Raw genomic sequence first — 21,491 nt, 5'->3', positions numbered from 1 at the left:
AGGTTCCACCGAGACTTGAACTCGGATCGCAGGATTCAGAGTCCTGAGTGCTAACCATTACACCATGGAACCTACAGAGGCTCTTCCGAGGTTCGCTTCGCGGAAACATCAATGATTCCGCCCGGGATCGAACCGGGGACCTTGCGCGTGTTAAGCGCACGTGATAACAACTACACTACGGAATCTGGCAACTAACAAGCGACATGTTTTTGCTTTTTTCTCTAGCTATTTTAGCCTTGTATTGCTTTCCTTTGTCATAGGTTCCAAAATTCATTGGATTCCGTAGTGTAGCGGTTATCACGTGCGCTTCACACGCGCAAGGTCCCCGGTTCGAGCCCGGGCGGAATCATTGTTAAGTTGCTAGTTTTGTAATTGGCGTCAAACATTTGATTCACTGCGGCTTTTAAAAGCCTTGCCCTGTGTGAGGATCGAACTCACGACCTTCAGATTATGAGACTGACGCGCTGCCTACTGCGCTAACAAGGCACTGTGCCCTAATCCGATGCATTTCAGAAGAACGTTGTTATTACAATGTCTTCTTGCAAATGACTAAAATATTTGAAGTGCCGTTGCTTCCAAACGCCCAATAGGGGCTTCCGAGGCACAACTAACGGCACAGGTTCCACCGAGACTTGAACTCGGATCGCAGGATTCAGAGTCCTGAGTGCTAACCATTACACCATGGAACCTACAGAGGCTCTTCCGAGGTTCGCTTCGCGGAAACATCAATGTTTCCGCCCGGGCTCGAACCGGGGACCTTGCGCGTGTAAAGCGCACGTGATAACCACTACACTACGGAATCTGGCAACTAACAAGCGACATGTTTTTGCTTTTTTCTCTAGCTATTTTAGCCTTGTATTGCTTTCCTTCGTCATAGGTTCCAAAATTCATTGGATTCCGTAGTGTAGCGGTTATCACGTGCGCTTCACACGCGCAAGGTCCCCGGTTCGAGCCCGGGCGAAATCATTGTTGAGTTGCTAGTTTTGTAAAAGGCGTCAAACATTTGATTCACTGCGGCTTTTAAAAGCCTTGCCCTGTGTGAGGATCGAACTCACGACCTTCAGATTATGAGACTGACGCGCTGCCTACTGCGCTAACAAGGCACTGTGCCCTAATCCGATGCATTTCCGAAGAACGTTTTTATTACAATGTCTTCTTGCAAATGACTAAAATATTTGAAGTGCCGTTGCTTCCAAACGCCCAATAGGTGCTTCCGAGGCACAACTAACGGCACAGGTTCCATCGAGACTTGAACTCGGATCGCAGGATTCAGAGTCCTGAGTGCTAACCATTACACCATGGAACCTACAGAAGCTCTTCCGAGGTTCGCTTCGCGGAAACATCAATGATTCCGCCCGGGCTCGAACCGGGGACCTTGCGCGTGTTAAGCGCACGTGATAACCACTACACTACGGAATCTGGCAACTAACAAGCGACATGTTTTTGCTTTTTCTCTAGCTATTTTAGCCTTGTATTGCTTTCCTTCGTCATAGGTTCCAAAATTCATTGGATTCCGTAGTGTAGCGGTTATCACGTGCGCTTCACACGCGCAAGGTCCCCGGTTCGAGCCCGGGCGAAATCATTGTTGAGTTGCTAGTTTTGTAATAGGCGTCAAACATTTGATTCACTGCGGCTTTTAAAAGCCTTGCCCTGTGTGAGGATCGAACTCACGACCTTCAGATTATGAGACTGACGCGCTGCCTACTGCGCTAACAAGGCACTGTGCCCTAATCCGATGCATTTCAGAAGAACGTTGTTATTACAATGTCTTCTTGCAAATGACTAAAATATGTGAAGTGCCGTTGCTTCCAAACGCCCAATAGGTGCTTCCGAGGCACAACTAACGGCACAGGTTCCACCGAGACTTGAACTCGGATCGCAGGATTCAGAGTCCTGAGTGCTAACCATTACACCATGGAACCTACAGAGGCTCTTCCGAGGTTCGCTTCGCGGAAACATCAATGATTCCGCCCGGGCACGAACCGGGGACCTTGCGCGTGTTAAGCGCACGTGATAACCACTACACTACGGAACCTGGCAACTAACAAGCGACATGTTTTTGCTTTTTTCTCTAGCTATTTTAGCCTTGTATTTCTTTCCTTCGACATAGGTTCCAAAATTCATTGGATTCCGTAGTGTAGCGGTTATCACGTGCGCTTCACACGCGCAAGGTCCCCGGTTCGAGCCCGGGCGGAATCATTGTTGAGTTGCTAGTTTTGTAATAGGCGTCAAACATTTGATTCACTGCGGCTTTTAAAAGCCTTGCCCTGTGTGAGGATCGAACTCACGACCTTCAGATTATGAGACTGACGCGCTGCCTACTGCGCTAACAAGGCACTGTGCCCTAATCCGATGCATTTCAGAAGAACGTTTTTATTACAATGTCTTCTTGCAAATGACTAAAATATTTGAAGTGCCGTTGCTTCCAAACGCCCAATAGGTGCTTCCGAGGCACAACTAACGGCACAGGTTCCATCGAGACTTGAACTCGGATCGCAGGATTCAGAGTCCTGAGTGCTAACCATTACACCATGGAACCTACAGAAGCTCTTCCGAGGTTCGCTTCGCGGAAACATCAATGATTCCGCCCGGGCTCGAACCGGGGACCTTGCGCGTGTTAAGCGCACGTGATAACCACTACACTACGGAATCTGGCAACTAACAAGCGACATGTTTTTGCTTTTTCTCTAGCTATTTTAGCCTTGTATTGCTTTCCTTCGTCATAGGTTCCAAAATTCATTGGATTCCGTAGTGTAGCGGTTATCACGTGCGCTTCACACGCGCAAGGTCCCCGGTTCGAGCCCGGGCGAAATCATTGTTGAGTTGCTAGTTTTGTAATAGGCGTCAAACATTTGATTCACTGCGGCTTTTAAAAGCCTTGCCCTGTGTGAGGATCGAACTCACGACCTTCAGATTATGAGACTGACGCGCTGCCTACTGCGCTAACAAGGCACTGTGCCCTAATCCGATGCATTTCCGAAGAACGTTTTTATTACAATGTCTTCTTGCAAATGACTAAAATATTTGAAGTGCCGTTGCTTCCAAACGCCCAATAGGTGCTTCCGAGGCACAAATAACGGCACAGGTTCCACCGAGACTTGAACTCGGATCGCAGGATTCAGAGTCCTGAGTGCTAACCATTACACCATGGAACCTACAGAGGGTCTTCCGAGGTTCGCTTCGCGGAAACATCAATGATTCCGCCCGGGCTCGAACCGGGGACCTTGCGCGTGTAAAGCGCACGTGCCACTACACTACGGAATCTGGCAACTAACAAGCGACATGTCTTTGCTTTTTTCTCTAGCTATTTTAGCCTTGTATTGCTTTCCTTCGTCATAGGTTCCAAAATTCATTGGATTCCGTAGTGTAGCGGTTATCACGTGCGCTTCACACGCGCAAGGTCCCCGGTTCGAGCCCGGGCGAAATCATTGTTGAGTTGCTAGTTTTGTAATAGGCGTCAAACATTTGATTCACTGCGGCTTTTAAAAGCCTTGCCCTGTGTGAGGATCGAACTCACGACCTTCAGATTATGAGACTGACGCGCTGCCTACTGCGCTAACAAGGCACTGTGCCCTAATCCGATGCATTTCAGAAGAACGTTGTTATTACAATGTCTTCTTGCAAATGACTAAAATATTTGAAGTGCCGTTGCTTCCAAACGCCCAATAGGTGCTTCCGAGGCACAACTAACGGCACAGGTTCCACCGAGACTTGAACTCGGATCGCAGGATTCAGAGTCCTGAGTGCTAACCATTACACCATGGAACCTACAGAGGCTCTTCCGAGGTTCGCTTCGCGGAAACATCAATGATTCCACCCGGGCTCGAACCGGAGACCTTGCGCGTGTTAAGCGCACGTGATAACCACTACACTACGGAATCTGGCAACTAACAAGCGACATGTTTTTGCTTTTTTCTCTAGCTATTTCAGCCTTGTATTTCTTTCCTCCGTCATAGGTTCCAAAATTCATTGGATTCCGTAGTGTAGCGGTTATCACGTGCGCTTCACACGCGCAAGGTCCCCGGTTCGAGCCCGGGCGGAATCATTGTTAAGTTGCTAGTTTTGTAATAGGTGTCAAACATTTGATTCACTGCGGCTTTTAAAAGCCTTGCCCTGTGTGAGGATCGAACTCACGACCTTCAGATTATGAGACTGACGCGCTGCCTACTGCGCTAACAAGGCACTGTGCCCTAATCCGATGCATTTCAGAAGAAGTTGTTATTACAATGTCTTCTTGCAAATGACTAAAATATTTGAAAGGCCGTTGCTTCCAAACGCCCAATAGGTGCTTCCGAGGCACAACTAACGGCACAGGTTCCACCGAGACTTGAACTCGGATCGCAGGATTCAGAGTCCTGAGTGCTAACCATTACACCATGGAACCTACAGAGGCTCTTCCGAGGTTCGCTTCGCGGAAACATCAATGATTCCGCCCGGACTCGAACCGGGGACCTTGCGCGTGTTAAGCGCACGTGATAACAACTACACTACGGAATCTGGTAACTAACAAGCGACATGTTTTTGCTTTTTTCTCTAGCTATTTTAGCCTTGTATTGCTTTCCTTTGTCATAGGTTTCAAAATTCATTGGATTCCGTAGTGAAGCGGTTATCACGTGCGCTTCACACGCGCAAGGTCCCCGGTTCGAGCCCGGGCGGAATCATTGTTGAGTTGCTAGTTTTGTAATAGGCGTCAAACATTTGATTCACTGCGGCTTTTAAAAGCCTTGCCCTGTGTGAGGATCAAACTCACGACCTTCAGATTATGAGACTGACGCGCTGCCTACTGCGCTAACAAGGCAATGTGCCCTAATCCGATGCATTTCAGAAGAACGTTGTTATTACAATGTCTTCTTGCAAATGACTAAAATATTTCAAGTGCCGTTGCTTCCAAACGCCCAATAGGTGCTTCCGAGGCACAACTAACGGCACATGTTCCACCGAGACTTGAACTCGGATCGCAGGATTCAGAGTCCTGAGTGCTAACCATTACACCATGGAACCTACAGAGGCTCTTCCGAGGTTCGCTTCGCGGAAACATCAATGATTCCGCCCGGGCTCGAACCGGGGACCTTGCGCGTGTAAAGCGCACGTGCCACTACACTACGGAATCTGGCAACTAACAAGTGACATGTTTTTGCTTTTTTCTCTAGCTATTTTAGCCTTGTATTGCTTTCCTTCGTCATAGGTTCCAAAATTCATTGGATTCCGTAGTGTAGCGGTTATCACGTGCGCTTCACACGCGCAAGGTCCCCGGTTCGAGCCCGGGCGAAATCATTGTTGAGTTGCTAGTTTTGTAATAGGCGTCAAACATTTGATTCACTGCGGCTTTTAAAAGCCTTGCCCTGTGTGAGGATCGAACTCACGACGTTCAGATTATGAGACTGACGCGCTGCCTACTGCGCTAACAAGGCACTGTGCCCTAATCCGATGCATTTCAGAAGAACGTTGTTATTACAATGTCTTCTTGCAAATGACTAAAATATTTGAAGTGCCGTTGCTTCCAAACGCCCAATAGGTGCTTCCGAGGCACAACTAACGGCACAGGTTCCACCGAGACTTGAACTCGGATCGCAGGATTCAGAGTCGTGAGTGCTAACAATTAGACCATGGAACCTACAGAGGCTCTTCCGAGGTTCGCTTCGCGGAAACATCAATGATTCCGCCCGGGCTCGAACCGGGGACCTTGCGCGTGTTAAGCGCACGTGATAACCACTACACTACGGAATCTGGCAACTAACAAGCGACATGTTTTTGCTTTTTTCTCTAGCTATTTTAGCCTTGTATTTCTTTCCTTCGTCATAGGTTCCAAAATTCATTGGATTCCGTAGTGTAGCGGTTATCACGTGCGCTTCACACGCGCAAGGTCCCCGGTTCGAGCCCAGGCGGAATCATTGTTGAGTTGCTAGTTTTGTAATAGGCGTCAAACAATTGATTCACTGTGGCTTTTAAAAGCCTTGCCCTGTGTGAGGATCGAACTCACGACCTTCAGATTATGAGACTGACGCGCTGCCTACTGCGCTAACAAGGCACTGTGCCCTAATCCGATGCATTTCAGAAGAACGTTGTTATTACAATGTCTTCTTGCAAATGACTAAAATATTTCAAGTGCCGTTGCTTCCAAACGCCCAATAGGTGCTTCCGAGGCACAACTAACGGCACAGGTTTCACCGAGACTTGAACTCGGATCGCAGGATTCAGAGTCCTGAGTGCTAACCATTACACCATGGAACCTACAGAAGCTCTTCCGAGGTTCGCTTCGCGGAAACATCAATGATTCCGCCCGGGCTCGAACCGGGGACCTTGCGCGTGTTAAGCGCACGTGATAACCACTACACTACGGAATCTGGCAACTAACAAGCGACATGTTTTTGCTTTTTTCTCTAGCTATTTTAGCCTTGTATTGCTTTCCTTCGTCATAGGTTCCAAAAATCATTGGATTCCGTATTGTAGCGGTAATCACGTGCGCTTCACACGCGCAAGGTCCCCGGTTCGAGCCCGGGCGGAATCATTGTTGAGTTGCTAGTTTCGTAATAGGCGTCAAACATTTGATTCACTGCGGCTTTTAAAAGCCTTGCCCTGTGTGAGGATCGAACTCACGACCTTCAGATTATGAGACTGACGCGCTGCCTACTGCGCTAACAAGGCACTGAGCCCTAATCCGATGCATTTCAGAAGAACGTTGTTATTACAATGTCTTCTGGCAAATGACTAAAATATTTGAAGTGCCGTTGCTTCCAAACGCCCCATAGGTGCTTCCAAAGCACAAATAACGGCACAGGTTCCACCGAGACTTGAACTCGGATCGCAGGATTCAGAGTCCTGTGTTCTAACCATTACACCATGGAACCTACAAAGGCTCTTCCGAGGTTCGCTTCGCGGAAACGTCAATGATTCCGCCCGGGCTCGAACCGGGGACCTTGCGCGTGTAAAGCGCACGTGATAACCACTACACTACGGAGTCTGGCAACTAACAAGCGACATGCTTTTGCTTTTTCTCTAGCTATTTTAGCCTTGTATTGCTTTCCTTCGTCATAGGTTCCAAAAATCATTAGATTCCGTAGTGTAGCGGTTATCACGTGCGCTTCACACGCGCAAGGTCCCCGGTTCGAGCCCGGGCGCAATCATTGTTGAGTTGCTAGTTTTGTAATAGGCGTCAAACATTTGATTCACTGTGGCTTTTAAAAGCCTTGCCCTGTGTGAGGATCGAACTCACGACCTTCAGATTATGAGACTGACGCGCTGCCTACTGCGCTAACAAGGCACTGTGCCCTAATCCGATGCATTTCAGAAGAAAGTTGTTATTACAATGTCTTCTTGCAAATGACTAAAATATTTTAAGTGCCGTTGCTTCCAAACGCCCAATAGGTGCTTCCGAGGCACAACTAACGGCACAGGTTCCACCGAGACTTGAACTCGGATCGCAGGATTCAGAGTCCTGAGTGCTAACCATTACACCATGGAACCTACAGAAGCTCTTCCGAGGTTCGCTTCGCGGAAACATCAATGATTCCGCCCGGGCTCGAACCGGGGACCTTGCGCGTGTTAAGCGCACGTGATAACCACTACACTACGGAATCTGGCAACTAACAAGCGACATGTTTTTGCTTTTTTCTCTAGCTATTTTAGCCTTGTATTGCTTTCCTTCGTCATAGATTCCAAAAATTATTGGATTCCGTAGTGTAGCGGTAATCACGTGCGCTTCACACGCGCAAGGTCCCCGGTTCGAGCCCGGGCGGAATCATTGTTGAGTTGCTAGTTTCGTAATAGGCGTCAAACATTTGATTCACTGCGGCCTTTAAAAGCCTTGCCCTGTGTGAGGATCGAACTCACGACCTTCAGATTATGAGACTGACGCGCTGCCTACTGCGCTAACAAGGCACTGAGCCCTAAATCGATGCATTTCAGAAGAACGTTGTTATTACAATGTCTTCTGGCAAATGACTAAAATATTTGAAGTGCCGTTGCTTCCAAACGCCCCATAGGTGCTTCCAAAGCACAAATAACGGCACAGGTTCCACCGAGACTTGAACTCGGATCGCAGGATTCAGAGTCCTGAGTTCTAACCATTACACCATGGAACCTACAGAGGCTCTTCCGAGGTTCGCTTCGCGGAAACGTCAATGATTCCGCCCGGGCTCGAACCGGGGACCTTGCGCGTGTAAAGCGCACGTGATAACCACTACACTACGGAATATGGCAACTAACAAGCGACATGCTTTTGCTTTTTCTCTAGCTATTTTAGCCTTGTATTGCTTTCCTTCGTCATAGGTTCCAAAATTCATTGGATTCCGTAGTGTAGCGGTTATCACGTGCGCTTCACACGCGCAAGGTCCCCGGCTCGAGCCCGGGTGGGATCATTGTTGAGTTGCTAGTTTTGTAATAGGCGTCAAACATTTGATTCACTGCGGCTTTTAAAAGCCTTGCCCTGTGTGAGGATCGAACTCACGACCTTCAGATTATGAGACTGACGCGCTGCCTACTGCGCTAACAAGGCACTGTGCCCTAATCCGATGCATTTCAGAAGAACGTTGTTATTACAATGTCTTCTTGCAAATTACTAAAATATTTCAAGTGCCGTTGCTTCCAAACGCCCAATAGGTGCTTCCGAGGCACAAATAACGGCACAGGTTCCACCGGGACTTGCACTCGGATCGCAGGATTCAGAGTCCTGAGTGCTAACCATTACACCATGGAACCTACAGAGGCTCTTCCGAGGTTCGCTTCGCGGAAACATCAATGATTCCGCCCGGGCTCGAACCGGGGACCTTGCGCGTGTAAAGCGCACGTGCCACTACACTACGGAATCTGGCAACTAACAAGCGACATGTTTTTGCTTTTTTCTCTAGCTATTTTAGCCTTGTATTTCTTTCCTTCGTCATAGGTTCCAAAATTCATTGGATTCCGTAGTATAGCGGTTATCACGTGCACTTCACACGCGCAAAGTCCCCGATTCGAGCCCGGGCGGAATCATTGTTGAGTTGCTAGTTTTGTAATAGGCGTCAAACATTTGATTCACTGTGGCTTTTAAAAGCCTTGCCCTGTGTGAGGATCGAACTCACGACCTTCAGATTATGAGACTGACGCGCTGCCTACTGCGCTAACAAGGCACTGTGCCCTAATCCGGTGCATTTCAGAAGAACGTTGTTATTACAATGTCTTCTTGCAAATGACTAAAATATTTCAAGTGCCGTTGCTTCCAAACGCCCAATAGGTGCTTCCGAGGCACAACTAACGGCACAGGTTCCACCGAGACTTGAACTCGGATCGCAGGATTCAGAGTCCTGAGTGCTAACCATTACACCATGGAACCTACAGAAGCTCTTCCGAGGTTCGCTTCGCGGAAACATCAATGATTCCGCCCGGGCTCGAACAGGGGACCTTGCGCGTGTTAAGCGCACGTGATAACCACTACACTACGGAATCTGGCAACTAACAAACGACATGTTTTTGCTTTTTTCTCTAGCTATTTTAGCCTTGTATTGCTTTCCTTCGTCATAGGTTCCAAAATTCATTGGATTCCGTAGTGTAGCGGTTATCACGTGCGCTTCACACGCGCAAGGTCCCCGGTTCGAGCCCGGGCGGAATCATTGTTGAGTTGCTAGTTTTGTAATAGGCGTCAAACATTTGATTCACTGCGGCTTTTAAAAGCCTTGCCCTGTGTGAGGATCGAACTCACGGCCTTCAGATCATGAGACTGACGCGCTGCCTACTGCGCTAACAAGGCACTGTGCCCTAATCCGATGCATTTCAGAAGAACGTTGTTATTACAATGTCTTCTTGCGAATGACTAAAATATTTGAAGTGCTGTTGCTTCCAAACGCCCAATAGGTGCTTCCGAGGCACAAATAACGGCACAGGTTCCACCGAGACTTGAACTCGGATCGCAGGATTTAGAGTCCTGAGTTCTAACCATTACACCATGGAACCTACAGAGGCTCTTCCGAGGTTCGCTTCGCGGAAACGTCAATGATTCCGCCCGGGCTCGAACCGGGGACCTTGCGCGTGTAATGTTTTTTTGCTTTTTTCTCTAGCTATTTTAGCCTTGTATTGCTTTCCTTCGTCATAGGTTCCAAAATTCATTGGATTCCGTAGTGTAGCGGTTATCACGTGCGCTTCACACGCGCAAGGTCCCCGGTTCGAGCCCGGGCGAAATCATTGTTGAGTTGCTAGTTTTGTAATAGGCGTCAAACATTTGATTCACTGCGGCTTTTAAAAGCCTTGCCCTGTGTGAGGATCGAACTCACGACCTTCAGATTATGAGACTGACGCTCTGCCTACTGCGCTAACAAGGCACTGTGCCCTAATCCGATGCATTTCAGAAGAACGTTGTTATTACAATGTCTTCTTGCAAATGACTAAAATATTTGAAGTGCCGTTGCTTCCAAACGCCCAATAGGTGCTTCCGAGGCACAACTAACGGCACAAGTTCCACCGAGACTTGAACTCAGATCGCAGGATTCAACGTCATGAGTGCTAACCATTAGACCATGGAACCTACAGAGGCTCTTCCGAGGTTCGCTTCGCGGAAACATCAATGATTCCGCCCGGGCTCGAACCGGGAACCTTGCGCGTGTTAAGCGCACGTGATAACCACTACACTACGGAATCTGGCAACTAACAAGCGACATGTTTTTGCTTTTTTCTCTAGCTATTTTAGCCTTGTATTGCTTTCCTTCGTCATAGGTTCCAAAATTCATTGGATTCCGTAGTGTAGCGGTTATCACGTGCGCTTCACACGCGCAAGGTCCCTGGTTCGAGCCCGGGCGGAATCATTGTTGAGTTGCTAGTTTTGTAATAGGCGTCAAACATTTGATTCACTGCGGCTTTTAAAAGCCTTGCCCTGTGTGAGGATCGAACTCACGGCCTTCAGATCATGAGACTGACGCGCTGCCTACTGCGCTAACAAGGCACTGTGCCCTAATCCGATGCATTTCAGAAGAACGTTGTTATTACAATGTCTTCTTGCAAATGACTAAAATATTTGAAGTGCTGTTGCTTCCAAACGCCCAATAGGTGCTTCCGAGGCACAAATAACGGCACAGGTTCCACCGAGACTTGAACTCGGATCGCAGGATTTAGAGTCCTGAGTTCTAACCATTACACCATGGAACCTACAGAGGCTCTTCCGAGGTTCGCTTCGCTGAAACGTCAATGATTCCGCCCGGGCTCGAACCGGGGACCTTGCGCGTGTAAAGCGCACGTGATAACGACTACACTACGGAATCTGGCAACTAACAAGCGACATGTTTTTGCTTTTTCTCTAGCTATTTTAGCCTTGTATTGCTTTCCTTCGTCATAGGTTCCAAAATTCATTGGATTCCGTAGTGTAGCGGTTATCACGTGCGCTTCACAGGCGCAAGGTCCCCGGTTCGAGCCCGGGCGGAATCATTGTTGAGTTGCTAGTTTTGTAATAGGCGTCAAACATTTGATTCACTGCGGCTTTTAAAAGCCTTGCCCTGTGTGAGGATCGAACTCACGACCTTCAGATTATGAGACTGACGCGCTGCCTACTGCGCTAACAAGGCACTGTGCCCTAATCCGATGCATTTCAGAAGAACGTTGTTATTACAATGTCTTCTTGCAAATGACTAAAATATTTGAAGTGCCGTTGCTTCCAAACGCCCAATAGGTGCTTCCGAGGCACAACTAACGGCACAGGTTCCACCGAGACTTGAACTCGGATCGCAGGATTCAGAGTCCTGAGTGCTAACCATTAAACCATGGAACCTACAGAGGCTCTTCCGAAGTTTGCTTCGCGGAAACATCAATGATTCCGCCCGGGCTCGAAGCGGGGACCTTGCGCGTGTTAAGCGCACGTGATAACCACTATACTACGGAGTCTGGCAACTAACAAGCGACATGTTTTTGCTTTTTTCTCTAGCTATTTTAGCCTTGTATTGCTTTCCTTCGTCATAGGTTCCAAAATTCATTGGATTCCGTAGTGTAGCGGTTATCACGTGCGCTTCACACGCGCAAGGTCCCCGGTTCGAGCCCGGGCGGAAACATTGTTGAGTTGCTAGTTTTGTAATAGGCGTCAAACATTTGATTCACTGCGGCTTTTAAAAGGCTTGCCCTGTGTGAGGATCGAACTCACGCCCTTCAGATTATGAGACTGACGCGCTGCCTACTGCGCTAACAAGGCACTGTGCCCTAATCCGATGCATTTCAAAAGAACGTTGTTATTACAATGTCTTCTTGCAAATGACTAAAATATTTGAAGTGCCGTTGCTTCCAAACGCCCAATAGGTGCTTCCGAGGCACAACTAACAGCACAGGTTCCACCGAGACTTGAACTCGGATCGCAGGATTCAGAGTCCTGAGTGCTAACCATTAAACCATGGAACCTACAGAGGCTCTTCCGAGGTTCGCTTCGCGGGAACATCAATGAATCCCCCCGGGCTCGAACCGGGGATCTTGCGCGTGTTAAGCGCACGTGATAACCACTACACTACGGAATCTGGCAACTAACAAGCGACATGTTTTTGCTTTTTTCTCTAGCTATTTTAGCCTTGTATTGCTTTCCTTCGTCATAGGTTCCAAAATTCATTGGATTCCGTAGTGTAGCGGTTATCACGTGCGCTTCACACGCGCAAGGTCCCCGGTTCGAACCCGGGCGGAATCATTGTTGAGTTGCTAGTTTTGTAATAGGCGTCAAACATTTGATTCACTGCGGCTTTTAAAAGCCTTGCCCTGTGTGAGGATCGAACTCACGACCTTCAGATTATGAGACTGACGCGCTGCCTACTGCGCTAACAAGGCACTGTGCCCTAATACGATGCATTTCAGAAGAACGTTGTTATTACAATGTCTTCTTGCAAATGACTAAAATATTTCAAGTGCCGTTGTTTCCAAACGCCCAATAGGTGCTTCCGAGGCACAACTATCGGCACAGGTTCCACCGAGACTTGAACTAGGATCGCAAGATTCAGAGTCCTGAGTGCTAACCATTACACTATGGAACCTACAGAGGCTCTTCCGAGGTTTGCTTCGCGGAAACATCAATGATTCCGCCCGGGCTCGAACCGGGGACCTTGCGCGTGTTAAGCGCACGTGATAACCACTACACTACGGAGTCTGGCAACTAACAAGCGACATGTTTTTGCTTTTTTCTCTAGCTATTTTAGCCTTGTATTGCTTTCCTTCGTTATCGGTTCCAAAATTTATTGGATTCCGTAGTGTAGCGGTTATCACGTGCGCTTCACACGCCCAAGGTCCCCGGTTCGAGCCCGGGCGGAATCATTGTTGAGTTGCTAGTTTTGTAATAGGCGTCAAACATTTGATTCACTGCGGCTTTTAAAAGTCTTGCCCTGTGTGAGGATCGAACTCACGACCTTCAGATTATGAGACTGACGCGCTGCCTACTGCGCTAACAAGGCACTGTGCCCTAATCCGATGCATTTCAGAAGAAGGTTGTTATTACAATGTCTTCTTGCAAATGACTAAAATATTTGAAGTGCCGTTGCTTCCAAACGCCCAATAGGTGCTTCCGAGGCACAACTAACGGCACAGGATCCACCGAGACTTGAACTCGGATCGCAGGATTCAGAGTCCTGAGTGCTAACCATTGCACCATGGAACCTACAGAGGCTCTTCCGAGGTTCGCTTCGCGGAAACATCAATGATTCCGCCCGGGCTCGAACCGGGGACCTTGCGCGTGTTAAGCGCACGTGATAACCACTACACTACGGAATCTGGCAACTAACAAGCGACATGTTTTTGCTTTTCTCTCTAGCTATTTTAGCCTTGTATTGCTTTCCTTCGTCATAGGTTCCAAAATTCATTGGATTCCGTAGTGTAGCGGTTATAACGTGCGCTTCACACGCGCAAGGTCCCAGGTTGGAGCCCGGGCGGAATCATTGTTGAGTTGCTAGTTTTGTAATAGGCGTCAAACATTTGATTCACTGCGGCTTTTAAAAGCCTTGCCCTGTGTGAGGATCGAACTCACGACCTTCAGATTATGAGACTGACGCGCTGCCTACTGCGCTAACAAGGCACTGTGGCCTAATCCGATGCATTTCAGAAGAACGTTGTTATTACAATGTCTTCTTGCAAATGACTAAAATATTTGAAGTGCCGTTGCTTCCAAACGCCCAATAGGTGCTTCCGAGCCACAACTAACGGCACAGGTTCCACCGAGACTTGAACTCGGATCGCAGGATTCAGAGTCTTGAGTGCTAACCATTACACGATGGAACCTACAGAGGCTCCTCCGAGGTTCGCTTCGCGGAAACATCAATGATTCCGCCCGGGCTCGAACCGGGGACCTTGCGCGTGTTAAGCGCACGTGATAACCACTACACTACGGAATCTGGCAACTAACAAGCGACATGTTTTTGCTTTTTTCTCTAGCTATTTTAGCCTTGTATTGCTTTCCTTCGTCATAGGTTCCAAAAATCATTGGATTCCGTAGTGTAGCGGTAATCACGTGCGCTTCACACGCGCAAGGTCCCCGGTTCGAGCCCGGGCGGAATCATTGTTGAGTTGCTAGTTTCGTAATAGGCGTCAAACATTTGATTCACTGCGGCTTTTAAAAGCCTTGCCCTGTGTGAGGATCGAACTCACGACCTTCAGATTATGAGACTGACGCGCTGCCTACTGCGCTAACAAGGCACTGAGCCCTAATCCGATGCATTTCAGAAGAACGTTGTTATTACAATGTCTTCTGGCAAATGACTAAAATATTTAAAGTGCCGTTGCTTCCAAACGCCCCATAGGTGCTTCCGAAGCACAAATAACGGCACAGGTTCCACCGAGACTTGAACTCGGATCGCAGGATTCAGAGTCCTGAGTGCTAACCATTACACCATGGAACCTACAGAGGCTCTTCCGAGGTTCGCTTCGCGGAAACATCAATGATTCTGCCCGGGCTCGAACAGGGGACCTTGCGCGTGTTAAGCGCACGTGATAACCACTACACTACGAAATCTGGAAACTAACAAGCGACATGTTTTTGCTTTTTTCTCTAGCTATTTTAGCCTTGTATTGCTTTCCTTCGTCATAGGTTCCAAAATTCATTGGATTGCGTAGTGTAGCGGTTATCACGTGCGCTTCACACGCGCAAGGTCCCACGGTTCGAGCTCGGGCGGAATCATTGTTGAGTTGCTAGTTTTGTAATAGGCGTCAAACATTTGATTCACTGCGGCTTTTAAAAGCCTTGCCCTGTGTGAGGATCGCACTCACGACGTTCAGACTATGAGACTGACGCGCTGCCTACTGCGCTAACAAGGCACTGTGCCCTAATCCGATGCATTTCAGAAGAACGTTGTTATTACAATGTCTTCTTGCAAATGACTAAAATATTTGAAGTGCCGTTGCTTCCAAACGCCCAATAGGTGCTTCCGAGGCACAAATAACGGCACAGGTTCCACCGAGACTTGAACTCGGATCGCAGGATTCAGAGTCCTGAGTGCTAACCATTACACCATGGAACCTACAGAGGTTCTTCCGAGGTTCGCTTCGCGGAAACATCAATGATTCCGCCCGGGCTCGAACCGGGGACATTGCGCGTGTTAAGCGAACGTGATAACCACTACACTACGGAATCTGGCAACTAACAAGCGACATGTTTTTGCTTTTTTCTCTAGCTATTTTAGCCTTGCATTGCTTTCCTTTGTCATCGGTTCCAAAATTCATTTGATTCCGTAGTGTAGCGGTTATCACGTGCGCTTCACACGCGCAAGGTCCCCGGTTCGAGCCCGGGCGGAATCATTGTTGAGTTGCTAGTTTTGTAATAGGCGTCAAACATTTGATTCACTGCGGCTTTTAAAAGCCTTGCCCTGTGTGAGAATCGAACTCACGACCTTCATATTATGACACTGACGCGCTGCCTACTGCGCTAACAAGGCACTGTGCCCTAGTCCGATGCATTTCAGAAGAACGTTGTTATTACAATGTCTTCTTGCAAATGACTGAAATATTTGAAGTGCCGTTGCTTCCAAACGCCCAATAGGTGCTTCAGAGGCACAAATAACGGCACAGGTTCCACCGAGACTTGAACTCGGATCGCAAGATTCAGAGTCCTGAGTGCTAACCATTACACCATGGAACCTACAGAGGCTCTTCCGAGGTTCGCTTCGCGGAAACATCAATGAATCCGCCCGGGCTCGAACCGGGGACCTTGCGCATGTAAAGCGCACGTGATAACCACTACACTACGGAATCTGGCAACTAACAAGCGACATGTTTTTGCTTTTTTCTTTAGCTATTTTAGCCTTGTATTGCTTTCCTTCGTCATCGGTTCCAAAATTCATTGGATTCCGTAGTGTAGCGGTTATAACGTGCGCTTCACACGCGCAAGGTCCCCGGTTGGAGCCCGGGCGGAATCATTGTTGAGTTGCTAGTTTTGTAATAGGCGTCAAACATTTGATTCACTGCGGCTTTTAAAAGCCTTGCCCTGTGTGAGGATCGAACTCACGACCTTCAGATTATGAGACTGACGCGCTGCCTACTGCGCTAACAAGGCACTGTGGCCTAATCCGATGCATTTCAGAAGAACGTTGTTATTACAATGTCTTCTTGCAAATGACTAAAATATTTGAAGTGCCGTTGCTTCCAAACGCCCAATAGGTGCTTCCGAGGCACAACTAACGGCACAGGTTCCACCGAGACTTGAACTCGGATCGCAGGATTCAGAGTCCTGAGTGCTAACCATTACACGATGGAACCTACAGAGGCTCCTCCGAGGTTCGCTTCGCGGAAACATCAATGATTCCGCCCGGGCTCGAACCGGGGACCTTGCGCGTGTTAAGCGCACGTGATAACCACTACACTACGGAATCTGGCAACTAACAAGCGACATGTTTTTGCTTTTTTCTCTAGCTATTTTAGCCTTGTATTGCTTTCCTTCGTCATAGGTTCCAAAATTTATTGGATTCCTTAGTGTAGCGGTTATCACGTGCGCTTCACACGCGCAAGGTCCCCGATTCGAGCTCGGGCGGAATCATTGTTTAGTTGCTAGTTTTGTAATAGGCGTCAAACATTTGATTCACTGCGGCTTTTAAAAACCTTGCCCTGTGTGAGGATCGAAATCACGACCTTCAGATTATGAGACTGACGCGCTGCCTACTGCGCTAACAAGGCACTGTGCCCTAATCCGATGCATTTCAGAAGAACGTTGTTATTACAATGTCTTCTTGCAAATGACTAAAATATTTGAAGTGCCGTTGCTTCCAAACGCCCAATAGGTGCTTCCGAGGCAAAAATAACGGCACAGGTTCCACCGAGACTTGAACTCGGATCGCAGGATTCAGAGTCCTGAGTGCTAACCATTACACCATGGAACCTACAGAGGCTCTTCCGAGGTTCGCTTCGCGGAAACATCAATGATTCCGCCCGGGCTCGAACCGGGGACCTTGCGCGTGTAAAGCGCACGTGATAACCACTACACTACGGAATCTGGCAACTAACAAGCGACATGTTTTTGCTTTTTTCTCTAGCTATTTTAGCCTTGTATTGATTTCCTTCGTCATAGGTTCCAAAATTCATTGGATTCCGTAGTGTAGCGGTCATCACGTGCGCTTCACACGCGCAAGGTCCCCGGTTCGAACCCCGGCGGAATCATTGTTGAGTTGCTAGTTTTGTAATAGGCGTCAAACATTTGATTCACTGCGGCTTTTAAAAGCCTTGCCCTGTGTGAGGATCGAACTCACGACCTTCAGATTATGAGACTGACGCGCTGCCTACTGCGCTAACAAGGCACTGTGCCCTAATACGATGCATTTCAGAAGAACGTTGTTATTACAATGTCTTCTTGCAAATGACTAAAATATTTCAAGTGCCGTTGTTTCCAAACGCCCAATAGGTGCTTCCGAGGCACAACTATCGGCACAGGTTCCACCGAGACTTGAACTAGGATCGCAAGATTCAGAGTCCTGAGTGCTAACCATTACACTATGGAACCTACAGAGGCTCTTCCGAGGTTTGCTTCGCGGAAACATCAATGATTCCGCCCGGGCTCGAACCGGGGACCTTGCGCGTGTTAAGCGCACGTGATAACCACTACACTACGGAGTCTGGCAACTAACAAGCGACATGTTTTTGCTTTTTTCTCTAGCTATTTTAGCCTTGTATTGCTTTCCTTCGTTATCGGTTCCAAAATTTATTGGATTCCGTAGTGTAGCGGTTATCACGTGCGCTTCACACGCCCAAGGTCCCCGGTTCGAGCCCGGGCGGAATCATTGTTGAGTTGCTAGTTTTGTAATAGGCGTCAAACATTTGATTCACTGCGGCTTTTAAAAGTCTTGCCCTGTGTGAGGATCGAACTCACGACCTTCAGATTATGAGACTGACGCGCTGCCTACTGCGCTAACAAGGCACTGTGCCCTAATCCGATGCATTTCAGAAGAAGGTTGTTATTACAATGTCTTCTTGCAAATGACTAAAATATTTGAAGTGCCGTTGCTTCCAAACGCCCAATAGGTGCTTCCGAGGCACAACTGACGACACAGGATCCACCGAGACTTGAACTCGGATCGCAGGATTCGGAGTCCTGAGTGCTAACCATTGCACCATGGAACCTACAGAGGCTCTTCCGAGGTTCGCTTCGCGGAAACATCAATGATTCCGCCCGGGCTCGAACCGGGGACCTTGCGCGTGTTAAGCGCACGTGATAACCACTACACTACGGAATCTGGCAACTAACAAGCGACATGTTTTTGCTTTTCTCTCTAGCTATTTTAGCCTTGTATTGCTTTCCTTCGTCATAGGTTCCAAAATTCATTGGATTCCGTAGTGCAGCGGTTATAACGTGCGCTTCACACGCGCAAGGTCCCCGGTTGGAGCCCGGGCGGAATCATTGTTGAGTTGCTAGTTTTGTAATAGGCGTCAAACATTTGATTCACTGCGGCTTTTAAAAGCCTTGCCCTGTATGAGGATCGAACTCACGACCTTCAGATTATGAGACTGACGCGCTGCCTACTGCGCTAACAAGGCACTGTGGCCTAATCCGATGCATTTCAGAAGAACGTTGTTATTACAATGTCTTCTGGCAAATGACTAAAATATTTGAAGTGCCGTTGCTTCCAAACGCCCCATAGGTGCTTCCAAAGCACAAATAACGGCACAGGTTCCACCGAGACTTGAACTCGGATCGCAGGATTCAGAGTCCTGAGTGCTAACCATTACACCATGGAACCTACAGAGGCTCTTCCGAGGTTCGCTTCGCGGAAACATCAATGATTCTGCCCGGGCTCGAACAGGGGACCTTGCGCGTGTTAAGCGCACGTGATAACCACTACACTACGAAATCTGGAAACTAACAAGCGACATGTTTTTGCTTTTTTCTCTAGCTATTTTAGCCTTGTATTTCTTTCCTTCGTCATAGGTTCCAAAATTCATTGGATTGCGTAGTGTAGCGGTTATCACGTGCGCTTCACACGCACAAGGTCCCACGGTTCGAGCTCGGGCGGAATCATTGTTGAGTTGCTAGTTTTGTATTAGGCGTCAAACATTTGATTCACTGCGGCTTTTAAAAGCCTTGCCCTGTGTGAGGATTGCACTCACGACCTTCAGACTATGAGACTGACGCGCTGCCTACTGCGCTAACAAGGCACTGTGCCCTAATCCGATGCATTTCAGAAGAACGTTGTTATTACAATGTCTTCTTGCAAATGACTAAAATATTTGAAGTGCCGTTGCTTCCAAACGTCCAATAGGTGCTTCCGAGGCACAAATAACGGCACAGGTTCCACCGAGACTTGAACTCGGATCGCAGGATTCAGAGTCCTGAGTGCTAACCATTACACCATGGAACCTACAGAGGCTCTTCCGAGGTTCGCTTCGCGGAAACATCAATGATTCTGCCCGGGCTCGAACCGGGGTCATTGCGCGTGTTAAGCGAACGTGATAACCACTACACTACGGAATCTGGCAACTAACAAGCGACATGTTTTTGCTTTTTTCTCTAGCTATTTTAGCCTTGCATTGCTTTCCTTTGTCATCGGTTCCAAAATTCATTTGATTCCGTAGTGTAGCGGTTATCACGTGCGCTTCACACGCGCAAAGTCCCCGGTTCGAGCCCGGGCGGAATCATTGTTGAGTTGCTAGTTTTGTAATAGGCGTCAAACATTTGATTCACTGCGGCTTTTAAAAACCTTGCCCTGTGTGAGAATCTAACTCACGACCTTCATATTATGAGACTGACGCGCTGCCTACTGCGCTAACAAGGCACTGTGCCCTAATCCGATGCATTTCAGAAGAACGTTGTTATTACAATGTCTTCTTGCAAATGACTGAAATATTTGAAGTGCCGTTGCTTCCAAACGCCCAATAGGTGCTTCAGAGGCACAAATAACGGCACAGGTTCCACCGAGACTTGAACTCGGATCGCAAGATTCAGAGTCCTGAGTGCTAACCATTACACCATGGAACCTACAGAGGCTCTTCCGAGGTTCGCTTCGCGGAAACATCAATGAATCCGCCCGGGCTCGAACCGGGGACCTTGCGCGTGTAAAGTGCACGTGATAACCACGACACTACGGAATCTGGCAACTAACAAGCGACATGTTTTTGCTTTTTTCTTTAGCTATTTTAGCCTTGTATTGCTTTCCTTCGTCATCGGTTCCAAAATTCATTGGATTCCGTAGTGTAGCGGTTATAACGTGCGCTTCACACGCGCAAGGTCCCCGGTTGGAGCCCGGGCGGAATCATTGTTGAGTTGCTAGTTTTGTAATAGGCGTCAAACATTTGATTCACTGCAGCTTTTAAAAGCCTTGCCCTGTGTGAGGATCGAACTCACGACCTTCAGATTATGAGACTGACGCGCTGCCTACTGCGCTAACAAGGCACTGTGGCCTAATCCGATGCATTTCAGAAGAACGTTGTTATTACAATGTCTTCTTGCAAATGACTAAAATATTTGAAGCGCCGTTGCTTCCAAACGCCCAATAGGTGCTTCCGAGGCACAACTAACGGCACAGGTTCCACCGAGACTTGAACTCGGATCGCAGGATTCAGAGTCCTGAGTGCTAACCATTACACGATGGAACCTACAGAGGCTCCTCCGAGGTTCGCTTCGCGGAAACATCAATGATTCCGCCCGGGCTCGAACCGGGGACCTTGCGCGTGTTAAGCGCACGTGATAACCACTACACTACGGAATCTGGCAACTAACAAGCGACATGTTTTTGCTTTTTTCTCTAGCTATTTTAGCCTTGTATTGCTTTCCTTCGTCATAGGTTCCAAAAATCATTGGATTCCGTAGTGTAGCGGTAATCACGTGCGCTTCACACGCGCAAGGTCCCCGGTTCGAGCCCGGGCGGAATCATTGTTGAGTTGCTAGTTTCGTAATAGGCGTCAAACATTTGATTCACTGCGGCTTTTAAAAGCCTTGCCCTGTGTGAGGATCGAACTCACGACCTTCAGATTATGAGACTGACGCGCTGCCTACTGCGCTAACAAGGCACTGAGCCCTAATCCGATGCATTTCAGAAGAACGTTGTTATTACAATGTCTTCTGGCAAATGACTAAAATATTTGAAGTGCCGTTGCTTCCA

At 48.1% G+C, this 21,491-nt stretch overlaps 87 non-coding genes across 87 annotated transcripts; 19 read left to right on the top strand and 68 right to left on the bottom strand.

Annotated features, from left to right (window-relative positions):
• On the bottom strand, positions 1-72 carry Trnaq-cug (transfer RNA glutamine (anticodon CUG)). The gene has a single exon. It is a non-coding gene; the product is annotated as a tRNA-Gln (tRNA).
• A 40-nt stretch (positions 73-112) lies between these two features.
• On the bottom strand, positions 113-185 carry Trnav-aac (transfer RNA valine (anticodon AAC)). Its single transcript has one exon. It is a non-coding gene; the product is annotated as a tRNA-Val (tRNA).
• Positions 186-276: 91 nt separating this feature from the next.
• On the top strand, positions 277-349 carry Trnav-cac (transfer RNA valine (anticodon CAC)). The gene has a single exon. It is a non-coding gene; the product is annotated as a tRNA-Val (tRNA).
• Positions 350-413: 64 nt separating this feature from the next.
• Positions 414-486, bottom strand: Trnam-cau (transfer RNA methionine (anticodon CAU)). Its single transcript has one exon. It is a non-coding gene; the product is annotated as a tRNA-Met (tRNA).
• Positions 487-617: 131 nt separating this feature from the next.
• On the bottom strand, positions 618-689 carry Trnaq-cug (transfer RNA glutamine (anticodon CUG)). The gene has a single exon. It is a non-coding gene; the product is annotated as a tRNA-Gln (tRNA).
• A 40-nt stretch (positions 690-729) lies between these two features.
• Positions 730-802, bottom strand: Trnav-uac (transfer RNA valine (anticodon UAC)). Its single transcript has one exon. It is a non-coding gene; the product is annotated as a tRNA-Val (tRNA).
• Positions 803-1,030: 228 nt separating this feature from the next.
• On the bottom strand, positions 1,031-1,103 carry Trnam-cau (transfer RNA methionine (anticodon CAU)). Its single transcript has one exon. It is a non-coding gene; the product is annotated as a tRNA-Met (tRNA).
• Positions 1,104-1,346: 243 nt separating this feature from the next.
• Trnav-aac (transfer RNA valine (anticodon AAC)) lies at positions 1,347-1,419 on the bottom strand. The gene has a single exon. It is a non-coding gene; the product is annotated as a tRNA-Val (tRNA).
• A 227-nt stretch (positions 1,420-1,646) lies between these two features.
• On the bottom strand, positions 1,647-1,719 carry Trnam-cau (transfer RNA methionine (anticodon CAU)). The gene has a single exon. It is a non-coding gene; the product is annotated as a tRNA-Met (tRNA).
• A 131-nt stretch (positions 1,720-1,850) lies between these two features.
• Trnaq-cug (transfer RNA glutamine (anticodon CUG)) lies at positions 1,851-1,922 on the bottom strand. Its single transcript has one exon. It is a non-coding gene; the product is annotated as a tRNA-Gln (tRNA).
• A 40-nt stretch (positions 1,923-1,962) lies between these two features.
• Trnav-aac (transfer RNA valine (anticodon AAC)) lies at positions 1,963-2,035 on the bottom strand. Its single transcript has one exon. It is a non-coding gene; the product is annotated as a tRNA-Val (tRNA).
• Positions 2,036-2,126: 91 nt separating this feature from the next.
• On the top strand, positions 2,127-2,199 carry Trnav-cac (transfer RNA valine (anticodon CAC)). The gene has a single exon. It is a non-coding gene; the product is annotated as a tRNA-Val (tRNA).
• A 64-nt stretch (positions 2,200-2,263) lies between these two features.
• Trnam-cau (transfer RNA methionine (anticodon CAU)) lies at positions 2,264-2,336 on the bottom strand. Its single transcript has one exon. It is a non-coding gene; the product is annotated as a tRNA-Met (tRNA).
• Positions 2,337-2,579: 243 nt separating this feature from the next.
• Trnav-aac (transfer RNA valine (anticodon AAC)) lies at positions 2,580-2,652 on the bottom strand. Its single transcript has one exon. It is a non-coding gene; the product is annotated as a tRNA-Val (tRNA).
• Positions 2,653-2,742: 90 nt separating this feature from the next.
• Trnav-cac (transfer RNA valine (anticodon CAC)) lies at positions 2,743-2,815 on the top strand. Its single transcript has one exon. It is a non-coding gene; the product is annotated as a tRNA-Val (tRNA).
• A 64-nt stretch (positions 2,816-2,879) lies between these two features.
• Positions 2,880-2,952, bottom strand: Trnam-cau (transfer RNA methionine (anticodon CAU)). Its single transcript has one exon. It is a non-coding gene; the product is annotated as a tRNA-Met (tRNA).
• Positions 2,953-3,083: 131 nt separating this feature from the next.
• Positions 3,084-3,155, bottom strand: Trnaq-cug (transfer RNA glutamine (anticodon CUG)). Its single transcript has one exon. It is a non-coding gene; the product is annotated as a tRNA-Gln (tRNA).
• A 200-nt stretch (positions 3,156-3,355) lies between these two features.
• Positions 3,356-3,428, top strand: Trnav-cac (transfer RNA valine (anticodon CAC)). The gene has a single exon. It is a non-coding gene; the product is annotated as a tRNA-Val (tRNA).
• Positions 3,429-3,492: 64 nt separating this feature from the next.
• Positions 3,493-3,565, bottom strand: Trnam-cau (transfer RNA methionine (anticodon CAU)). The gene has a single exon. It is a non-coding gene; the product is annotated as a tRNA-Met (tRNA).
• A 131-nt stretch (positions 3,566-3,696) lies between these two features.
• Trnaq-cug (transfer RNA glutamine (anticodon CUG)) lies at positions 3,697-3,768 on the bottom strand. Its single transcript has one exon. It is a non-coding gene; the product is annotated as a tRNA-Gln (tRNA).
• Positions 3,769-3,808: 40 nt separating this feature from the next.
• On the bottom strand, positions 3,809-3,881 carry Trnav-aac (transfer RNA valine (anticodon AAC)). The gene has a single exon. It is a non-coding gene; the product is annotated as a tRNA-Val (tRNA).
• A 91-nt stretch (positions 3,882-3,972) lies between these two features.
• Trnav-cac (transfer RNA valine (anticodon CAC)) lies at positions 3,973-4,045 on the top strand. The gene has a single exon. It is a non-coding gene; the product is annotated as a tRNA-Val (tRNA).
• Positions 4,046-4,109: 64 nt separating this feature from the next.
• On the bottom strand, positions 4,110-4,182 carry Trnam-cau (transfer RNA methionine (anticodon CAU)). Its single transcript has one exon. It is a non-coding gene; the product is annotated as a tRNA-Met (tRNA).
• Positions 4,183-4,312: 130 nt separating this feature from the next.
• On the bottom strand, positions 4,313-4,384 carry Trnaq-cug (transfer RNA glutamine (anticodon CUG)). The gene has a single exon. It is a non-coding gene; the product is annotated as a tRNA-Gln (tRNA).
• A 40-nt stretch (positions 4,385-4,424) lies between these two features.
• On the bottom strand, positions 4,425-4,497 carry Trnav-aac (transfer RNA valine (anticodon AAC)). Its single transcript has one exon. It is a non-coding gene; the product is annotated as a tRNA-Val (tRNA).
• A 91-nt stretch (positions 4,498-4,588) lies between these two features.
• On the top strand, positions 4,589-4,661 carry Trnav-cac (transfer RNA valine (anticodon CAC)). The gene has a single exon. It is a non-coding gene; the product is annotated as a tRNA-Val (tRNA).
• Positions 4,662-5,201: 540 nt separating this feature from the next.
• Positions 5,202-5,274, top strand: Trnav-cac (transfer RNA valine (anticodon CAC)). Its single transcript has one exon. It is a non-coding gene; the product is annotated as a tRNA-Val (tRNA).
• A 380-nt stretch (positions 5,275-5,654) lies between these two features.
• Trnav-aac (transfer RNA valine (anticodon AAC)) lies at positions 5,655-5,727 on the bottom strand. Its single transcript has one exon. It is a non-coding gene; the product is annotated as a tRNA-Val (tRNA).
• A 91-nt stretch (positions 5,728-5,818) lies between these two features.
• Positions 5,819-5,891, top strand: Trnav-cac (transfer RNA valine (anticodon CAC)). The gene has a single exon. It is a non-coding gene; the product is annotated as a tRNA-Val (tRNA).
• A 64-nt stretch (positions 5,892-5,955) lies between these two features.
• Positions 5,956-6,028, bottom strand: Trnam-cau (transfer RNA methionine (anticodon CAU)). Its single transcript has one exon. It is a non-coding gene; the product is annotated as a tRNA-Met (tRNA).
• A 243-nt stretch (positions 6,029-6,271) lies between these two features.
• Positions 6,272-6,344, bottom strand: Trnav-aac (transfer RNA valine (anticodon AAC)). The gene has a single exon. It is a non-coding gene; the product is annotated as a tRNA-Val (tRNA).
• Positions 6,345-6,572: 228 nt separating this feature from the next.
• On the bottom strand, positions 6,573-6,645 carry Trnam-cau (transfer RNA methionine (anticodon CAU)). Its single transcript has one exon. It is a non-coding gene; the product is annotated as a tRNA-Met (tRNA).
• A 243-nt stretch (positions 6,646-6,888) lies between these two features.
• Trnav-uac (transfer RNA valine (anticodon UAC)) lies at positions 6,889-6,961 on the bottom strand. The gene has a single exon. It is a non-coding gene; the product is annotated as a tRNA-Val (tRNA).
• Positions 6,962-7,188: 227 nt separating this feature from the next.
• Positions 7,189-7,261, bottom strand: Trnam-cau (transfer RNA methionine (anticodon CAU)). Its single transcript has one exon. It is a non-coding gene; the product is annotated as a tRNA-Met (tRNA).
• Positions 7,262-7,392: 131 nt separating this feature from the next.
• Positions 7,393-7,464, bottom strand: Trnaq-cug (transfer RNA glutamine (anticodon CUG)). Its single transcript has one exon. It is a non-coding gene; the product is annotated as a tRNA-Gln (tRNA).
• A 40-nt stretch (positions 7,465-7,504) lies between these two features.
• On the bottom strand, positions 7,505-7,577 carry Trnav-aac (transfer RNA valine (anticodon AAC)). The gene has a single exon. It is a non-coding gene; the product is annotated as a tRNA-Val (tRNA).
• A 91-nt stretch (positions 7,578-7,668) lies between these two features.
• On the top strand, positions 7,669-7,741 carry Trnav-cac (transfer RNA valine (anticodon CAC)). The gene has a single exon. It is a non-coding gene; the product is annotated as a tRNA-Val (tRNA).
• Positions 7,742-7,805: 64 nt separating this feature from the next.
• Trnam-cau (transfer RNA methionine (anticodon CAU)) lies at positions 7,806-7,878 on the bottom strand. The gene has a single exon. It is a non-coding gene; the product is annotated as a tRNA-Met (tRNA).
• Positions 7,879-8,121: 243 nt separating this feature from the next.
• Positions 8,122-8,194, bottom strand: Trnav-uac (transfer RNA valine (anticodon UAC)). Its single transcript has one exon. It is a non-coding gene; the product is annotated as a tRNA-Val (tRNA).
• Positions 8,195-8,421: 227 nt separating this feature from the next.
• Trnam-cau (transfer RNA methionine (anticodon CAU)) lies at positions 8,422-8,494 on the bottom strand. The gene has a single exon. It is a non-coding gene; the product is annotated as a tRNA-Met (tRNA).
• Positions 8,495-9,034: 540 nt separating this feature from the next.
• Trnam-cau (transfer RNA methionine (anticodon CAU)) lies at positions 9,035-9,107 on the bottom strand. The gene has a single exon. It is a non-coding gene; the product is annotated as a tRNA-Met (tRNA).
• Positions 9,108-9,238: 131 nt separating this feature from the next.
• On the bottom strand, positions 9,239-9,310 carry Trnaq-cug (transfer RNA glutamine (anticodon CUG)). The gene has a single exon. It is a non-coding gene; the product is annotated as a tRNA-Gln (tRNA).
• A 40-nt stretch (positions 9,311-9,350) lies between these two features.
• Trnav-aac (transfer RNA valine (anticodon AAC)) lies at positions 9,351-9,423 on the bottom strand. Its single transcript has one exon. It is a non-coding gene; the product is annotated as a tRNA-Val (tRNA).
• Positions 9,424-9,514: 91 nt separating this feature from the next.
• On the top strand, positions 9,515-9,587 carry Trnav-cac (transfer RNA valine (anticodon CAC)). Its single transcript has one exon. It is a non-coding gene; the product is annotated as a tRNA-Val (tRNA).
• Positions 9,588-10,082: 495 nt separating this feature from the next.
• Trnav-cac (transfer RNA valine (anticodon CAC)) lies at positions 10,083-10,155 on the top strand. Its single transcript has one exon. It is a non-coding gene; the product is annotated as a tRNA-Val (tRNA).
• A 380-nt stretch (positions 10,156-10,535) lies between these two features.
• Trnav-aac (transfer RNA valine (anticodon AAC)) lies at positions 10,536-10,608 on the bottom strand. The gene has a single exon. It is a non-coding gene; the product is annotated as a tRNA-Val (tRNA).
• Positions 10,609-10,699: 91 nt separating this feature from the next.
• Positions 10,700-10,772, top strand: Trnav-cac (transfer RNA valine (anticodon CAC)). Its single transcript has one exon. It is a non-coding gene; the product is annotated as a tRNA-Val (tRNA).
• A 380-nt stretch (positions 10,773-11,152) lies between these two features.
• Trnav-uac (transfer RNA valine (anticodon UAC)) lies at positions 11,153-11,225 on the bottom strand. Its single transcript has one exon. It is a non-coding gene; the product is annotated as a tRNA-Val (tRNA).
• A 90-nt stretch (positions 11,226-11,315) lies between these two features.
• Positions 11,316-11,388, top strand: Trnav-cac (transfer RNA valine (anticodon CAC)). Its single transcript has one exon. It is a non-coding gene; the product is annotated as a tRNA-Val (tRNA).
• Positions 11,389-11,452: 64 nt separating this feature from the next.
• Positions 11,453-11,525, bottom strand: Trnam-cau (transfer RNA methionine (anticodon CAU)). The gene has a single exon. It is a non-coding gene; the product is annotated as a tRNA-Met (tRNA).
• A 407-nt stretch (positions 11,526-11,932) lies between these two features.
• On the top strand, positions 11,933-12,005 carry Trnav-cac (transfer RNA valine (anticodon CAC)). Its single transcript has one exon. It is a non-coding gene; the product is annotated as a tRNA-Val (tRNA).
• Positions 12,006-12,069: 64 nt separating this feature from the next.
• Positions 12,070-12,142, bottom strand: Trnam-cau (transfer RNA methionine (anticodon CAU)). Its single transcript has one exon. It is a non-coding gene; the product is annotated as a tRNA-Met (tRNA).
• Positions 12,143-12,385: 243 nt separating this feature from the next.
• On the bottom strand, positions 12,386-12,458 carry Trnav-aac (transfer RNA valine (anticodon AAC)). Its single transcript has one exon. It is a non-coding gene; the product is annotated as a tRNA-Val (tRNA).
• Positions 12,459-12,549: 91 nt separating this feature from the next.
• Positions 12,550-12,622, top strand: Trnav-cac (transfer RNA valine (anticodon CAC)). The gene has a single exon. It is a non-coding gene; the product is annotated as a tRNA-Val (tRNA).
• A 64-nt stretch (positions 12,623-12,686) lies between these two features.
• On the bottom strand, positions 12,687-12,759 carry Trnam-cau (transfer RNA methionine (anticodon CAU)). The gene has a single exon. It is a non-coding gene; the product is annotated as a tRNA-Met (tRNA).
• A 243-nt stretch (positions 12,760-13,002) lies between these two features.
• Trnav-aac (transfer RNA valine (anticodon AAC)) lies at positions 13,003-13,075 on the bottom strand. Its single transcript has one exon. It is a non-coding gene; the product is annotated as a tRNA-Val (tRNA).
• A 228-nt stretch (positions 13,076-13,303) lies between these two features.
• On the bottom strand, positions 13,304-13,376 carry Trnam-cau (transfer RNA methionine (anticodon CAU)). The gene has a single exon. It is a non-coding gene; the product is annotated as a tRNA-Met (tRNA).
• A 131-nt stretch (positions 13,377-13,507) lies between these two features.
• Trnaq-cug (transfer RNA glutamine (anticodon CUG)) lies at positions 13,508-13,579 on the bottom strand. The gene has a single exon. It is a non-coding gene; the product is annotated as a tRNA-Gln (tRNA).
• A 40-nt stretch (positions 13,580-13,619) lies between these two features.
• On the bottom strand, positions 13,620-13,692 carry Trnav-aac (transfer RNA valine (anticodon AAC)). The gene has a single exon. It is a non-coding gene; the product is annotated as a tRNA-Val (tRNA).
• A 228-nt stretch (positions 13,693-13,920) lies between these two features.
• Trnam-cau (transfer RNA methionine (anticodon CAU)) lies at positions 13,921-13,993 on the bottom strand. Its single transcript has one exon. It is a non-coding gene; the product is annotated as a tRNA-Met (tRNA).
• Positions 13,994-14,236: 243 nt separating this feature from the next.
• Trnav-aac (transfer RNA valine (anticodon AAC)) lies at positions 14,237-14,309 on the bottom strand. Its single transcript has one exon. It is a non-coding gene; the product is annotated as a tRNA-Val (tRNA).
• Positions 14,310-14,400: 91 nt separating this feature from the next.
• Trnav-cac (transfer RNA valine (anticodon CAC)) lies at positions 14,401-14,473 on the top strand. The gene has a single exon. It is a non-coding gene; the product is annotated as a tRNA-Val (tRNA).
• A 64-nt stretch (positions 14,474-14,537) lies between these two features.
• On the bottom strand, positions 14,538-14,610 carry Trnam-cau (transfer RNA methionine (anticodon CAU)). The gene has a single exon. It is a non-coding gene; the product is annotated as a tRNA-Met (tRNA).
• A 131-nt stretch (positions 14,611-14,741) lies between these two features.
• Trnaq-cug (transfer RNA glutamine (anticodon CUG)) lies at positions 14,742-14,813 on the bottom strand. Its single transcript has one exon. It is a non-coding gene; the product is annotated as a tRNA-Gln (tRNA).
• Positions 14,814-15,359: 546 nt separating this feature from the next.
• Trnaq-cug (transfer RNA glutamine (anticodon CUG)) lies at positions 15,360-15,431 on the bottom strand. Its single transcript has one exon. It is a non-coding gene; the product is annotated as a tRNA-Gln (tRNA).
• A 40-nt stretch (positions 15,432-15,471) lies between these two features.
• Positions 15,472-15,544, bottom strand: Trnav-aac (transfer RNA valine (anticodon AAC)). Its single transcript has one exon. It is a non-coding gene; the product is annotated as a tRNA-Val (tRNA).
• A 91-nt stretch (positions 15,545-15,635) lies between these two features.
• On the top strand, positions 15,636-15,708 carry Trnav-cac (transfer RNA valine (anticodon CAC)). The gene has a single exon. It is a non-coding gene; the product is annotated as a tRNA-Val (tRNA).
• A 268-nt stretch (positions 15,709-15,976) lies between these two features.
• Trnaq-cug (transfer RNA glutamine (anticodon CUG)) lies at positions 15,977-16,048 on the bottom strand. Its single transcript has one exon. It is a non-coding gene; the product is annotated as a tRNA-Gln (tRNA).
• A 40-nt stretch (positions 16,049-16,088) lies between these two features.
• On the bottom strand, positions 16,089-16,161 carry Trnav-uac (transfer RNA valine (anticodon UAC)). The gene has a single exon. It is a non-coding gene; the product is annotated as a tRNA-Val (tRNA).
• A 228-nt stretch (positions 16,162-16,389) lies between these two features.
• Positions 16,390-16,462, bottom strand: Trnam-cau (transfer RNA methionine (anticodon CAU)). Its single transcript has one exon. It is a non-coding gene; the product is annotated as a tRNA-Met (tRNA).
• Positions 16,463-16,705: 243 nt separating this feature from the next.
• Positions 16,706-16,778, bottom strand: Trnav-aac (transfer RNA valine (anticodon AAC)). The gene has a single exon. It is a non-coding gene; the product is annotated as a tRNA-Val (tRNA).
• A 432-nt stretch (positions 16,779-17,210) lies between these two features.
• Positions 17,211-17,282, bottom strand: Trnaq-cug (transfer RNA glutamine (anticodon CUG)). The gene has a single exon. It is a non-coding gene; the product is annotated as a tRNA-Gln (tRNA).
• A 40-nt stretch (positions 17,283-17,322) lies between these two features.
• Trnav-uac (transfer RNA valine (anticodon UAC)) lies at positions 17,323-17,395 on the bottom strand. Its single transcript has one exon. It is a non-coding gene; the product is annotated as a tRNA-Val (tRNA).
• A 228-nt stretch (positions 17,396-17,623) lies between these two features.
• Trnam-cau (transfer RNA methionine (anticodon CAU)) lies at positions 17,624-17,696 on the bottom strand. Its single transcript has one exon. It is a non-coding gene; the product is annotated as a tRNA-Met (tRNA).
• A 243-nt stretch (positions 17,697-17,939) lies between these two features.
• Positions 17,940-18,012, bottom strand: Trnav-aac (transfer RNA valine (anticodon AAC)). Its single transcript has one exon. It is a non-coding gene; the product is annotated as a tRNA-Val (tRNA).
• Positions 18,013-18,240: 228 nt separating this feature from the next.
• Trnam-cau (transfer RNA methionine (anticodon CAU)) lies at positions 18,241-18,313 on the bottom strand. The gene has a single exon. It is a non-coding gene; the product is annotated as a tRNA-Met (tRNA).
• A 131-nt stretch (positions 18,314-18,444) lies between these two features.
• On the bottom strand, positions 18,445-18,516 carry Trnar-ccg (transfer RNA arginine (anticodon CCG)). Its single transcript has one exon. It is a non-coding gene; the product is annotated as a tRNA-Arg (tRNA).
• Positions 18,517-18,556: 40 nt separating this feature from the next.
• On the bottom strand, positions 18,557-18,629 carry Trnav-aac (transfer RNA valine (anticodon AAC)). Its single transcript has one exon. It is a non-coding gene; the product is annotated as a tRNA-Val (tRNA).
• A 432-nt stretch (positions 18,630-19,061) lies between these two features.
• On the bottom strand, positions 19,062-19,133 carry Trnaq-cug (transfer RNA glutamine (anticodon CUG)). Its single transcript has one exon. It is a non-coding gene; the product is annotated as a tRNA-Gln (tRNA).
• Positions 19,134-19,679: 546 nt separating this feature from the next.
• On the bottom strand, positions 19,680-19,751 carry Trnaq-cug (transfer RNA glutamine (anticodon CUG)). The gene has a single exon. It is a non-coding gene; the product is annotated as a tRNA-Gln (tRNA).
• Positions 19,752-19,791: 40 nt separating this feature from the next.
• Positions 19,792-19,864, bottom strand: Trnav-aac (transfer RNA valine (anticodon AAC)). The gene has a single exon. It is a non-coding gene; the product is annotated as a tRNA-Val (tRNA).
• Positions 19,865-19,955: 91 nt separating this feature from the next.
• Positions 19,956-20,028, top strand: Trnav-cac (transfer RNA valine (anticodon CAC)). Its single transcript has one exon. It is a non-coding gene; the product is annotated as a tRNA-Val (tRNA).
• Positions 20,029-20,296: 268 nt separating this feature from the next.
• On the bottom strand, positions 20,297-20,368 carry Trnaq-cug (transfer RNA glutamine (anticodon CUG)). Its single transcript has one exon. It is a non-coding gene; the product is annotated as a tRNA-Gln (tRNA).
• Positions 20,369-20,709: 341 nt separating this feature from the next.
• Trnam-cau (transfer RNA methionine (anticodon CAU)) lies at positions 20,710-20,782 on the bottom strand. Its single transcript has one exon. It is a non-coding gene; the product is annotated as a tRNA-Met (tRNA).
• A 243-nt stretch (positions 20,783-21,025) lies between these two features.
• On the bottom strand, positions 21,026-21,098 carry Trnav-aac (transfer RNA valine (anticodon AAC)). Its single transcript has one exon. It is a non-coding gene; the product is annotated as a tRNA-Val (tRNA).
• A 91-nt stretch (positions 21,099-21,189) lies between these two features.
• On the top strand, positions 21,190-21,262 carry Trnav-cac (transfer RNA valine (anticodon CAC)). Its single transcript has one exon. It is a non-coding gene; the product is annotated as a tRNA-Val (tRNA).
• Positions 21,263-21,326: 64 nt separating this feature from the next.
• On the bottom strand, positions 21,327-21,399 carry Trnam-cau (transfer RNA methionine (anticodon CAU)). The gene has a single exon. It is a non-coding gene; the product is annotated as a tRNA-Met (tRNA).
• Between the last annotated feature and the right edge of the window lie 92 nt (positions 21,400-21,491).

Source organism: Hydractinia symbiolongicarpus, chromosome 7 (genome assembly GCF_029227915.1).
Source record: "Hydractinia symbiolongicarpus strain clone_291-10 chromosome 7, HSymV2.1, whole genome shotgun sequence".
Classification (NCBI taxonomy): domain Eukaryota; kingdom Metazoa; phylum Cnidaria; class Hydrozoa; order Anthoathecata; family Hydractiniidae; genus Hydractinia; species Hydractinia symbiolongicarpus.
This window is presented reverse-complemented; position numbering and strand designations above follow the sequence as displayed.